Below are 13,001 nucleotides of genomic sequence, written 5' to 3' on the forward strand. Positions count from 1 at the left end.
ACTGTGGCTCACTGGTAGAACATCTGCTGTGCATGTAGAAGGTTCCAGGTTCTGCCAGTCAGAGTAGTCAATGCCAACCTCGATAGATTAAGGGCTTGACTCAGTATAAAACAGCATCATGTGTTAAATCCAACAGGTGCAGTATAAATTCAACAGATCCAGCTATTGCATTGTTTATGGTATATCTTATACTGTATTTCCACACTATTGCTTGTATTGCCATTCGGTTTTTTTACTCCTAACCCTATTTGTTCAATATCTACACTGTAAGATTAAATTTCATTCTCTCTCTTTCTGTACTCTGCAATCCTTCTTGAGTCTCAGTGAGAAAAGCAGCCTATAAATAAGCTACACAAATAAATAAACTAAGTAAACGAGAGAAGCAAGAGCTACAACTCAAGGCATGTCAGCTTTCATTTCCTTTTTCTGTATATATAAAAAATTTATTAAATAGCTAACAACAACTCTTATAACCAGAACCATTTTTAAAATTGATTACACCGTCACTTATAGCATGCCAAAGAATACATATGGGTGGATTCCCTCTTGGATTTTGGAGCTCCGGGACATTAAACATTCATAGAATTTGTTCACCCCAGAGTTTAACATTCTTCGAGCACATACAACTCAATGAAATGACTTCCTTTTTCTATTATTATTTAAAGCTTCTGTTTTTTTGAAACAGAGTTCATTAGTTTCATTCATTTTTTGATTAAAAAGAAAATAACGGAAGGCTTGTGGGACTTTGAAGGCTAACAATGTATGCTTTTCTATCACGACTGCAATTTTTTTTTTAATGCAGAGGGGTAGCCAGAGTTGTCTGGCATGATAAAGGGGCTTGTAGAACCTGACTGGCGGCCTAATAAATGGGTGGGCCTCATGTATCTAGTAGTCTGGAAGGTGGCAGGAGCTTATTTGTTGATTTTGTTGCATTACACTGATTGCGTATGTTGTGTTTGTTGGCGTTGTTGCAATATACTGATTATTAGGGCTGCAGAGGGTTTAAAACAAACAAAAACAAAACACATACTTAATGCAAATACTAGAAAATCCTTGTGTTACAAAATAGGTGCCAAGAGGAGATTAAAAAATATTGGTCCCCTTAGCCATTCTTAATTTATTTGTTTTTTAAAAATATTTTAAGAATGTATTCTTGTGTGATCAGTTGCTGGCTTTATGTCTTTTTTTGGCATTTCGTGCTTTTAGGCTTTTAATTTTATTAGCAATAGTTTATAGTGGATGCTTTTTTATGATTGCTTTTTATCTCTTCTCCTATGACTGTTTTGTATAGTTTTAATTTTGGAAACTGCCTTGGGAGCCCTTTAGGAAAAAATTGCCTGTGGGGGAGGGTAAAAATCAATTTATATAAATAAAATCCAGATGTAACAGGCACATTAAGAGCACAGAACGAGCCCTACAGGATCCTACCAAAAGTCCATTAGATATTTAAAGTTTTCAGACTTCTGTGTTGTTATGGAGGGTGTTATTATGGATGTTGAGTTATGAATGTTTTTATTGCTACTCCTGTGTCTGTTTTATGCTGTTTTAATATTGGAAGCAGCTTCTGGAGGTGTCTAAGCTAAGAGTATGGCGCAAAAAAGTAATGTCAGTTAGGTAGCTGTGTTGGTCTGCAGTAGAACCAATGGCACCTTAGAGGCCAATAGATTTTTAGGGTATAATCTTTCAAGAGTCGAAGCTTCCCTATCTGAAGAAAGGAGCTATAACTCTTGAAGGCTTATAGCCTGAAAATCTTGTTGATCTCTAAGGTGTCTATGGACTCAAATCCTGCTGTTAAATAGGTAAGTAAAACAGTAGTTAAGAGGATGAGCGCTGAGGATGTGCAGAGAGTCTTTCCAACAATTTGGGGGTAATCATTGAGAGAACCTCCTTATTTATTTATTTGTTTATTTGTTTATTTATGTCATTTATAGTCCGCCTTTCTCACAGAGACTCAAGGTGGATCACACAGTGTGAGATTAGTATGGTCAGTTTCAAGGACATTTCCATAAACAATGCCATAGGGTAAATAAACATAATTTTACAAAGTCATAGCATTAGTAAGAATCCAATACAAGAGTTGAAGAAATGCTGAAACAGAACATAAGCAATTCTAGGGCTGACATTAGACCACATGAAGCGCAAGTAGCTCATAGGAGCACATATTTAAGACAACAGGTAGTACGTAAGGCAACATAGTGGGGAAGTCTATGGTCCTTAATTCATTAGCGAAGCATCTGGGAGCCCCTCCCTACAATACAAAAGCCTTTTTGAATAATTTGGTTTTGCATCGTTTGCAGAAAGCTAGGAGAGTGGGGGTTCTCCTGACCTCCTCAGGGTAGGGGCCACCACAGAGAAAGCCCGTGTACAGGCTGCTGTTGATTTTGCCCATGTACAGGGTGGCACCTGCAGGAGACCCTGTTCAGATGAGCGACGCTGCCGTGGAGGAACATAGGGAGGGAGGCGGCCCCGTAGGTATGCCGGGCCAAGCCTAGAATTAAGCAGGCTGGGATTCTCTTAATTTTAAAAACCACAATTGTGTCGTTTCCAGGGAAGTTTAAACCAGTTTTAGCATCTCTGTAAAACGTAATCACTTTTGGATGAGATTGTAGTGCTGGAAACTGTGGTTGGGGTAGATAACCTATTGATCTATCAAGGTCAGTGTTATCTATTCTGATTGGCTGCGGTTCTCTCGGGAGAGGTCTTCCACATTCCATCCTGACTACCTTAACTGCATGGCAAGCGGATGGTCTAGCACTGAGCCACATGGCCTCCTAGGCAAGGTAATGGGAGGGGGGAAAGCCTCATCCAGTCAATTTCTGAGTGTCAGCAAGGCCAGGGCAACAGCTGGCAATCCTTGGACTGATTCGTGGGGTTCAGAGTAAAATCTTGAACTCCTGACTCGCTTCTTCTGGCTGCAAAGGAAGGCTGTGCTTTGAGAGTCATATAGGAGTGGGAATTTTGGCAGATGTTGCTTCTCACACAAGGATGAGAGAAGCTTCATGACTGTTAAGGATACAGTTTCCTTCCCTCTTGCTTTTTTGTAGGGGGGTTTCAGCACATGCGACTTATTCCTGCTTAGCTTAGCAGTCAATCCGCTAGCATTGGACTTGCATTGAGCGTAAGGGTTCCGCATAGGGTTGCCAGCCTCCAGGTAGTGGCTGGAGATCTCCCGGAATTACAACTGGTCTCCAGGCCGCAGAGATCAGTTCACCTGGAGAAAATGGCTACTTTGGGGGGGTGGACTCTGTGGAATGGTGCCATGCCAAGGTCCTTTCCCTCCCCAAACCCCACTTTCTCCAGGTTTCTCCAGGTTTCACCCCCCAGATCTCCAGGAATTTCCCAACTTGGAGCTGACAACCCTAGTTCCACACATCCTCTCTCCCTCCGCATTTTTTCCAGTAACTACGTCAACTTATTTTCTTACAGACGTGCCTTACAAAAATCAGGATTCTTGTTCAAATGTGCTGTTGTCATCAACCCCCTTTTATTCCTTTCTTCTTTGTCACGAGGGGGTTTGGCATGTCCATACATGAGAATCGTCATAATGTCCCTGTGGAAATATATCCTCCGCTCAAAAGTTCACCCCAACATTCGGACGTTTGGAGCTGAACGTGGGCTTTAAAAAGTTTTCCTCTTAACAAGCAGCAGGCAAATGGAGAGGTGTCAGTCGCTCCCCTATTTGGTCAGTTGCTTTCAAACGACCTGGGTCTTTTAAATGTCTTTAGCAGGTGGAGAACAATGAACTGGGCCCTGATGTCCCCACTAGTGATAACATATTTATTAATTTTCCAAAAGAAGGGCTTTTTTTCAGCTGGAACACAGTGGAACAGAGTTCCAGAACCTCTTGAAAATGGTCACATGGCCGGTGGCCCCGCCCCCTGATCTCCAGACAGAAAGGAGTTTAGATTGCCCTCCATGCCACTGTCTGGAGATCAGGGGGCGGGGCCACCAGCCATGTGACCATTTTTGCCAAGGGCAATTTAAAATTTAAAAAACTCCCCCCTTGTTCCAGCTGACCCAGAGTGATGTCATTGCGCGGTCCTGAGTTCCACCACTTCTTTTCCCAGAAAAAAACCCCTGCCTGTGCCCATCTTAAATTTCAGCAGCAGCTGGGAAGTCATCTTTGAAGGCTGTGCTCCAGATGCCCTCATCATCTAAACCTAGACAGGTGACAACCTTCTTGGTTGTGGTGCCGAAACTTTGGAATTCCCTTTCCGGGGTGATCCTTCTGTGTCCCTGTGTCATTGTCTTCCACCAGCAGGTGAAGACTTTCTTGTTTTATGTGGCGTACCCCCCGGTATCTCTTATTGGCTCTCTTCCCTGTTTGTGTTGTTATATGGTTTTACATCTGTATGTTTTTACTTGATTTGTTTAAATCTTTTATATGTACCTTATTTTAAATACTGCTTTAATGTTTTAAATATTTTGATGTTTGCCACCTTGGAGTCCAGTTTGGGTGAAAAGGTGACACAGAAATGTTTTAAATAAATAACAAATACCCCCCAAACCCGTAAAAAAAATCAAAGTCCTCCAAAAATAAACATAGTAAGGAGTAGAGATGGGCACAATCCAAAAAATTTTAATGATCCAGCGGATTGTGGATTGGCTCCGACGATGATCCCAAACTAACGATCTGCACCGATCATCTCCCGTTCCCGAGCCGTAGATTGTGGATCGTGGAGGCAAAAGCGGAGGGGCGCCCCGCTGTTCCCAGCTATACAGGAACGGTGGGTGATGCCGGCGGCATCTGTGTTTGTGTTTGGCCGTCTGTGTTTGGCTGTCAGAGCTGCCTATTAGGGTTTGCAGGGATGAGATTGGAGTGCCCATGGCTACAGAACACCCCCTTCCCCCTCCCTCCCTTGGGTGTCTTCTCCCAACTTGTGACTGCTTTGTTGCTCTGTGGTTGGAAGGAAGCCCTACTGATCAAGGAAAGCTGGGCTTCCATTCGGGTTTCCAGGGCGATGGAAGGAGGGCAAACAGAGCTCAGGCATTCCCCTGGCTCTGTTGCCAGGGGAATAGATAGCTGGTGCCTGAGTGTCTGGATCCCCGATCCGAGCCCGATCGCCCCAATCCAGGCCTCTCCCGATCGCCGGATCGTTGGCCTTGGCCGATCACGATCCGCCGGGTCACGATTGCACGATTGCCATTATCGTGGGTTTTTTTCGATCGTAATGTGGATCGTGCCCATCTCTAGTACGGAGTGAGCGCTAGATATCAAGGCACAGGCACATCTTACAGAGATATATTGCTATCCGGGAGCATGTTTCTAAAATTAAAAACCAAAGACTTGGCTACAAGCTTGCCTGTACAAGGGGAAGGGGAATCCTTCTTTCTGGGGGGGGGGGGGTCGGGGGCTCAGGGAATATCAAGAGAGCCAAGCACAAGGCGAAGAGGGAAAGCTGGGTGGCCAGAAGGAGCAGTGAGCACTCCCTTCTGAAAGTGCAAGAAAGCAAATGGCTGTGGCAAAAAGGGAGTAGGGTAGGGTGAAAAAAGGGTACCGATTTCTGCATACATGCGGGAAGAGCAGTACTTGCCCCTGTGTCTTCTTCTAGTGCCCTGATCTGGATAGCCCAGGTGAGCCTGATCTTGTCAGATCTCAGAAGCTAAGCAGGGCTGGCCTTGGTTAGTAATTGGATAGGAGACCTCCAATTAAATCCAGGGCTGCAGAGGCAGGCAGTGGTAAACCCCTCTGGTAGTCTCTTGCCATGTAAACCCCACCAGGGGTCACCATAAGTCAGCTGTGACTTGACGGCACTATCCACTATTACTTCTTTTAGCGATATAGAGGTATAACTCTATCCAGTGAGCATTTTAAAAAAAATAACTTGAAAATTTGCCAACACAAGGGATAAGAATCCTTGATTACCCGTTGGGGGACAGAGAGCACAAAGCGAGGTGGTCCCACAGTTATGGTCCAGTCAGTGGAAAGTGAGCGAGAAGTGGGATGACTCACCCAAAGCCCAGGAAACTTTTTCCATTTTACATGCAAAGAAATGCAACTTAAATGTTCGCTGGAAAAAGATTGGGGTGAAAGCGGCCCTGAAAGAACCAGGGAAAATGCAAGGTGAAAACAAACATCTCCAGAGAATGTGTGGAAGACGGGATAAACCAAAGCAGTAAGTGGCCAGAACGAATGCAATAACGCCGTGTGGAACGTCCTAGAGCTCAATCTCACATCCACAAATGTAGGCTTGCAATTATAAGGGCATTTTTCTAGGAGTGAACCCACTAAATAATATGAGACTTACTTTTGAGTTAACCTGCTTGGGTGTGCTCCCAGAGTCTCCCGCCCGTCCCGTCATTTTATCCCCACTGCAAGAAAATCTGTTCCTGTTAAATTCTGCCTGTGAGGCTGTTGTTAAATGCACAGAAGCAAAGATGATTTAAAAGGGAAAAAATGTGACAACTTTGACCCTTGCTGTTTGGTACCCTGAAAATTGTGCAAAACGCCTGAGAGGTCAAAGCTTATGGGACTGGGACTGGAACACTGCTTCCTTATCTTTGGGGAAAATATTCTGCTTGCACTGTTCTTGCTCTCAACCACTTCCTGTGATTTTTGGATGCTCCCATTCAAGGCTGTGCCCTAAACTGGCTTCCTTGAATGATTAAGTGTGCCCTTGACAATTAAAGGATTTTATTTCTGGTCTAGCATGTTTTCAAGGCTAGTATTTAATCCCAGCAGCCATTGGCCTTCAAACAGCTCTGGAAAAAGGGAGGAGAGAAATAGCTTTAGGTTATAAGTTGTTTTTACAAAAGAAAGGCTTTATAAGTAGAGCACAAGTTGGTTATCGTTGGTTTATTTACTGCAGTTCCCCGGCCATTCCTGGCAAGGGATTGGCCAGCAGAGAGAAGGAGGGTGTTATTTTTGCCCTTGAGGTCTCAGCAAAAGAAAGCACCATGCAAGATTTCTGTAGCCGGCTGCTAAAGTCTTAACATATCGCCCCTGCCTGGTGACGAGTTGGTTTTTAAAACTCCTCAAACGCCACCCCTTCTCACAAAGGGGCAGCAGGTCCTTTGACCTGCCTCCTCAGCCAGGTGAAGGTAAGTGTCAGCCAAAAGAACAGCAGCTGCTTGGATACCGCTGGCTCTTTTTGTAACCTGCAGCCAGCCGCCACCTTTCTTGACTTTCTATTATTCTGACTCAAACTGGCCAGGTGACGCCCAAGTATAAGGACTGACCTGGTTTGGATATCTTTCCGGGAGTGGGTGCAAGCAAGCTGCCAACAACGTTGAGCCCATAGGGTGTAGTGGGATGGTGTCCCTGTGGACTTGCCACAGTGGAGCAGCTTTTGCAGGCTTTTGCCACTGTTGTGCTAGGTGTCTTAGGGCAGCCCGTCTCCTTTATGGAGCGCCAGCCTGGGAGGGTGTTTGCTTCTCCTCTGTCGCAGTGGCTGTTCCCCTCCACTGGGGCTGCGTTCAGGATGTTTGAATCAGGGCTTTTTTTCTGGGAAAAGACGTGGTGGAACTCAGTGGGTTGCCCTCGGAGAAAATGGTCACATGGCCGGTGGCCCCACCCCCTGATCTCCAGACAGAGGGGAGTTTAGATTGCCCTCTGCACCGCTGAGTGCTGAGCGGCACAGAGGGCAATCTAAACTCCCCTCTGTCTGGAGATCAGGGGGTGGGGCCACCGGCCATGTGACCATTTTCAAGAGATTCCGGAACTCCGTTCCACTGCGTTCCTGCTGAAAAAAAGCCCTGCTATTAATTGTTGAGCAAACTAGAAAAGTGAGTTTTGGTAGGATCTTAGAGTAGAACCACAAGTGACAAAAGGCACAGATTGGACACTTGTCAGCTTCCCTCAAGTTTTGATGGGAAATGTAGGCAGCTTGACAGAATGTTGGACAAGTGACAGTTGAAAAGTCCATTGGACAGCAGTCAGAGAGCGAAGCTGCAAGACCAGGATGCCTACATTTCCCATCAAAACTTGAGGGAAGCTGACAAGTGTCCCATCTGTGCCTTTTGTCACTTGCGGTTCTGCTCTTAGAAGCATTTGCTGACAACATGGCACAAAGAAAATATTATAATTGTGGACATTAGATAATCTGAACATGTGGGAGGAACATATGTATGCCAATGAAGTTGAATGTGGACTTGGAGATGTTACTGAAATCTAATGGAGAAGGGAAAACAGATTGAGCATGGAGTTACATTTGGACAATATTTTGAAATATTTGCTTGTTTTGTGCGCAGTGGTTGGGGGAACAATAATGTGCTTGGCCATCCTAGACATGATTGATGCCACTGAAGATAGGACTTCGTCTAGCTGGGCAAAGTCTCTTCCCCATTTGAGTTGTGGTTAGAGGTTTAAAATAATACCAGCATTAGAAAATTTTATTTCCTGGTACACTGAGTGGCAACGGCATCTTGTTTCAACTCTGCAGCTTTCACTGTGGATGTTCAGTGCGCACAGAGAACTTTCCATGGCTGGATACATTCCCATTATGTCTATTTTGTTAGCCGAGGCACACTTTGTTTTCTGATTCCTTTCTGTTTCTGGGGATGCATTATTAAAAAGCTGTTCTCGTAAATTGCTAAAGTTGCTGTTCTGCACCTCACCTCACTCTTCTTCCCATCTCCAGCAATTAAATCTCTGAAGGGGGTGAATGGGTTCTTATCTCTGGTACACAACTTGTGCATTTAAATGAATCGTTATGAGCTGTAAAGCACTATAATATACAAGTTGTTTACAACCATGTCAGTCCCAAAGCAAATGCTAAAAAGCCAAGAATACAATCTGTGTAATTCCTTTAATTAGGACCAACCAAATGAAATGTAACAGTTATGCAAACTTTTGAGTTCCCCAGAATTTTTCATCAGGTCAGATATTACAAAAAGGGGGAAACAGATTTTATTTGGTGGGGTGTGCAGCCTGCCATTTCATTCTTTGTATCTGCTGAGGTCTGCTTTGAACAGCTCACTTCCTGTCGGACAGTTTTGTTTATCTAGGATATCTTTAAGTTGATGAGTAACCCCCCCTCCCCTTCAACCTTCCATTTCTGAAGGACAGGTTGTTGCAGAGACAATGAATGCAACAAACTGGGTGAGGGGTGAAAGGGTGGTCCTTCGAACTAGACTATCAGGTATGTGTTTTCATCTGTGAAATGCTGGAAGGCAACCATTGGCAAAACAAGAACTTTATTTAGTTATTTAGGCATTGCTTTTCATCCCAGTGAGGTTCTTCCCAGAACAACTTACAACATTATCCCTCCCACCTCTGTTGTTTTATCCTCCCAACAACAACCCTGTGAGGTAGGTTAGGCTGAGGGACTGGCCCATGGCAGAGTAGGAATTTGAACCTGGGTCCTCCAAGGCCTAGTTCACGACTCTAATCACTATGCCATGCTGGCTGTCATTTGTAAAAAGGACGAATTCTGAACAGGAGCATGGGTCTGTTTTAAACCATGTGCTAGAGCACAGTGCAAGAAATGTGAAACATAGAGCTAAGCTACAAGTGACGAATTACACTTGCAAGTGAACAGACTCACGTGTATTCTTCCCCGTTCACTTGTCATTCACTTGTGCTCCACTTGATCAAGTGGAGAGCAAGTGAATGGCAAGTGAACCGGGAGGAATACACACGAGTCTGTTCACTTGCAAGTGTAATTTGTCACTTGTAGCTTGACTCTTAGTAACGGCTATAGTGAACAGTGCTTGAAGTGTCAATGCACGGATGCAACATTTTATATTTGATGAGGATGTAAGAAAGCATGAAAATATTGGATAAAAATACATGGAGAGGTGCAGAAGATTTTCAAACTTAGATTTGAGCTAAATCCAAAAAGCATGTTATTAAATATTCTTCCAAATAATCTTAGAAAAGTACAAGGAGACCTTTTCCATTACACGGTGACAGCAGTAAGAGTGCTATATGCAACGAAATGGAAAGTAGATATGTGCTCTGATGTGTCAGAATGGATAGATAAGATTTATGAACAGGTATCAGTGGCCAAATTGACTACTTATGTACATAATAGAACAATAGTTGAATTCCGGGAAAAATGGAGGGTTTTTTTTTTTTACTACTTAGGTAAAAACTAAGAAGAATTATAAGGTAACTTAGTCCAAAGATAAGAAGATAAAACATAAGGAAATGACTAACCAGAGCAGTTGATATTAAAGTTTGTATAAGTAACCAAGGAGAGGGAAGGAGAGCTATTACGTAATTGAGTTTCGTTATTGTAAATATTGACCGTATCTTTCTATTAGTTTAATCTAATTTCATATGTAGTGCTTGTATAAGTTTCAAAACTAATTTCAAATGTATTCGTTTGTATAAGTTTCAAATTAATTCCAAATGTAATGCTGTATAAGTTTATAAGAATATTGTTATATTCTTTCTTTTTAAATAAAATTTCTATTACCCCCTCCAAAAAAGAAGTGTGAAACTTAATCCCAAGATAGTCTTATGCTTGTATGAGCGGAAGTATGCAGGAGCTCCTATAGGAACTATCGTAGTATCCATAGGGACTCTTGTGTAAGGATTTGCAGAACTGCGCGAGTGAGTGTTGACTGCCATTTATGGTTCATTGGATCCAAAGCCCTGTGATCTTAGAGATGATATTAACATGCAAATACAATTTCATGTCTGTTCCCAAAATGGAACAAATTCGTTTTGTCTTTGGTGGAGAGGGGAGGAAACTTGCTAAAATGTGATGGCAAAACCTTGAGACTTCCCAGAGCAAAAGGCACCTTTTTAAACTGGAAATGTTATGAACAGAGCTGGAGGCCATGTGCTTAGTCACAGAGAGCTGAAGTACACGATATGCATGACCCACGAACGACACATGAACAGACTTAGACATGTCTCCCCGTTGCTTTCCTGTACACTTGCCAGCATGGCCGGACTGCACTTGATCCCGTGTCCATGCTAGTACAAGTTTCTTCTGCACTCCTCCAAGATGCAGGAATGGTATCCCATCATGCACTGCCAGTTTGTGCATGCTTAAACCGTCCCCTGCAACTGTCCCCTATTTCCTTTCTGTGCGGGAAGAGGGAAGCGGAAGCAAAACAGAACCACCACTCTGCAATGGTGACTCGATGATATGGGCTGCGGACACTCGCCAATGTAAACTGCTTTTTTGCTGACACGTACACAGAGCAGAGCTACAGAGTTCATCAGGGGTAAAAGAGAATCTGGCCCCTCGCATAGACTCGTGTAATTCGTCTTGTCTAGTTTGGCTCTTAGTTAGAGTCCTTGTCTTGAAGTCACATCTGTTCATGCATATATGTGCAACAGGTTCCCTTAATTTGCTACCATAGTGTTTCACTGCCCACAGTTGGACCCCACAAGCATTTATGCAAAGAACTGCAGGGTGCAACTAGGGTAGAAGCCAACCAGGTAATGTGGAAGTTAGTGCAGGGCTTCATTCTCTGTGAGTTTGTTAAGCAGTGAAAGGCACATTCAGAGGTGCTAACTTGATCTAGGGAATTGTGAGGGTTTGATCCTATGGCTTCAGTCCACCCCCCATCCTCCCACATTCAAATCAACATCACCGTGATTTTTATATATGTGGAGTCCCAGCTGTCTTAAGGCAACGTGTCCAATGCAGACAGGCCGATGGAGGGGAGAGCTTATTCCTGTTTATGCCAATGTGTGCAGCGCTTGCAGATTTGAGACACCATTTCATATTCTCTGGAGGTGTCATAATCATACACTAAACAGATGTGAACCTGCATAAACAGTCCCAAGGGGCAGCAGTGTGTTCAGGCTGAGTCCCTCCGGTTTGAGAAAGAGGTCCAGCTCTCAGGTTGGTCTAGGGAGTGCAATTGAGGGATTGCACCACATTTTAAAAGATGGCCAGTTTGAGTCGAAATTCCCCACTTTGATTTTCACCCAAATCCTTTGAACAAACTTAACTCTCAGTCTAATTCTGCACCAAATTCTTTTTTCACATGTTAGATCTCCCCCCTTAATATTAATGCACTCTTTAGTGGTATTTTTGCTTCATAGAATCATAGGGTTGGAAGGGACCTCCGAGGTCATTTAGTCCAACCCTCTGCACAATGCAGGGAATTCACAACTACCTGTCCCCCCACACACACACACACAGTGACCCCTGCTCCATGCCCAGAAGATGGCAAAACACCGTCAGGATCCCCAGCCAAACTGGCCTGGGGAAAATGGCGTCCTGGCCCCAAAGTGTCGATCGGTCTTACCCTGGCCATGTAAGAAGGGACCACAAGAACTAAACACCGATGTAACCCTTCCTGCCCTCCCTCTCATGATCTGCCTAGGTTCACAGAATAAGCATTGCTGTCAGATGGCCATCTTGCCTTTGCTTAAAAACCTCCAAAGGAGGAGAGCCCACCACCTCCCAAGGAAGCCTGTTCCACTGAGGGACTGCTCTATCTGTCAGGAAGTTCTTCCTAATGTTTAGCCGAAAACTATTTTGATTTATTTCAACCCGTTGGTACTGGTCTGACCTTCTGGGGCAATGGAAAAAACCTCTGCACTTCAGTTGCATGTTGTTATTTATTGTATATTTAGAAAACATACATGCCACTTCTCCAGACGCTGCATGACGTGCCTGACAAAGTAAAAACTAATACAATAAAATCATGAAAATAGTGATATAAGAATATAAAATAAGCCAGGGTCATGAAAACTGCACTTTGTATATTGTGGTGGTGTGATAGATTTTACGAGTCTTGTTGATACGTGTCTTTTTTGGTGGAAAAAAAAATTAAATTAAATTTTTTAAAAAACTGCATAAGCCTGAAATGATAGCCATAAAACATTTCCTTGCTTAGAAGCAGATTTTAAAAACAATGTTAAAAGATGGAATCCCCTCTGCTAAATCCTAAGAATCCTTTTGCATGCTGACTTGAGCTCCATAGTGGTGGCCCGGTGGGATCAAACCGAACTAAAAAGAGAACTGGACCTTATGCCACTCTTGCAGTTATAAATTTTTAAAAAAATTACAAGTAAAATGTGCATGTCTATAAAATGCGATCAACCACTTCTCAGTCATTGCATTGGTCAAGTAAAGTCCTCCGAGGAT

General features: G+C 43.6%; 1 protein-coding gene across 3 annotated transcripts in view; it reads left to right on the top strand.

The window, feature by feature from the left end:
• The window catches only part of COMT (catechol-O-methyltransferase), a 45,590-nt gene that overhangs the window by 1,469 nt on the left and 31,120 nt on the right, over positions 1 to 13,001 (top strand). Inside the window, exon 1 of one of the 3 annotated variants that reach the window (XM_054995993.1) lies at positions 6,882 to 7,041. The exons of the other annotated variants lie outside the window; for them this stretch is intronic. The gene's annotated coding sequence lies outside the window, so the exon portion shown is untranslated. Of the gene's footprint in view, positions 1 to 6,881; positions 7,042 to 13,001 lie in introns of those variants that run through there. 3 annotated transcript variants of the gene reach the window in all.

The sequence above is a fragment of the Eublepharis macularius genome, chromosome 13, assembly GCF_028583425.1.
Source record: "Eublepharis macularius isolate TG4126 chromosome 13, MPM_Emac_v1.0, whole genome shotgun sequence".
In the NCBI taxonomy this organism is placed as follows: domain Eukaryota; kingdom Metazoa; phylum Chordata; class Lepidosauria; order Squamata; family Eublepharidae; genus Eublepharis; species Eublepharis macularius.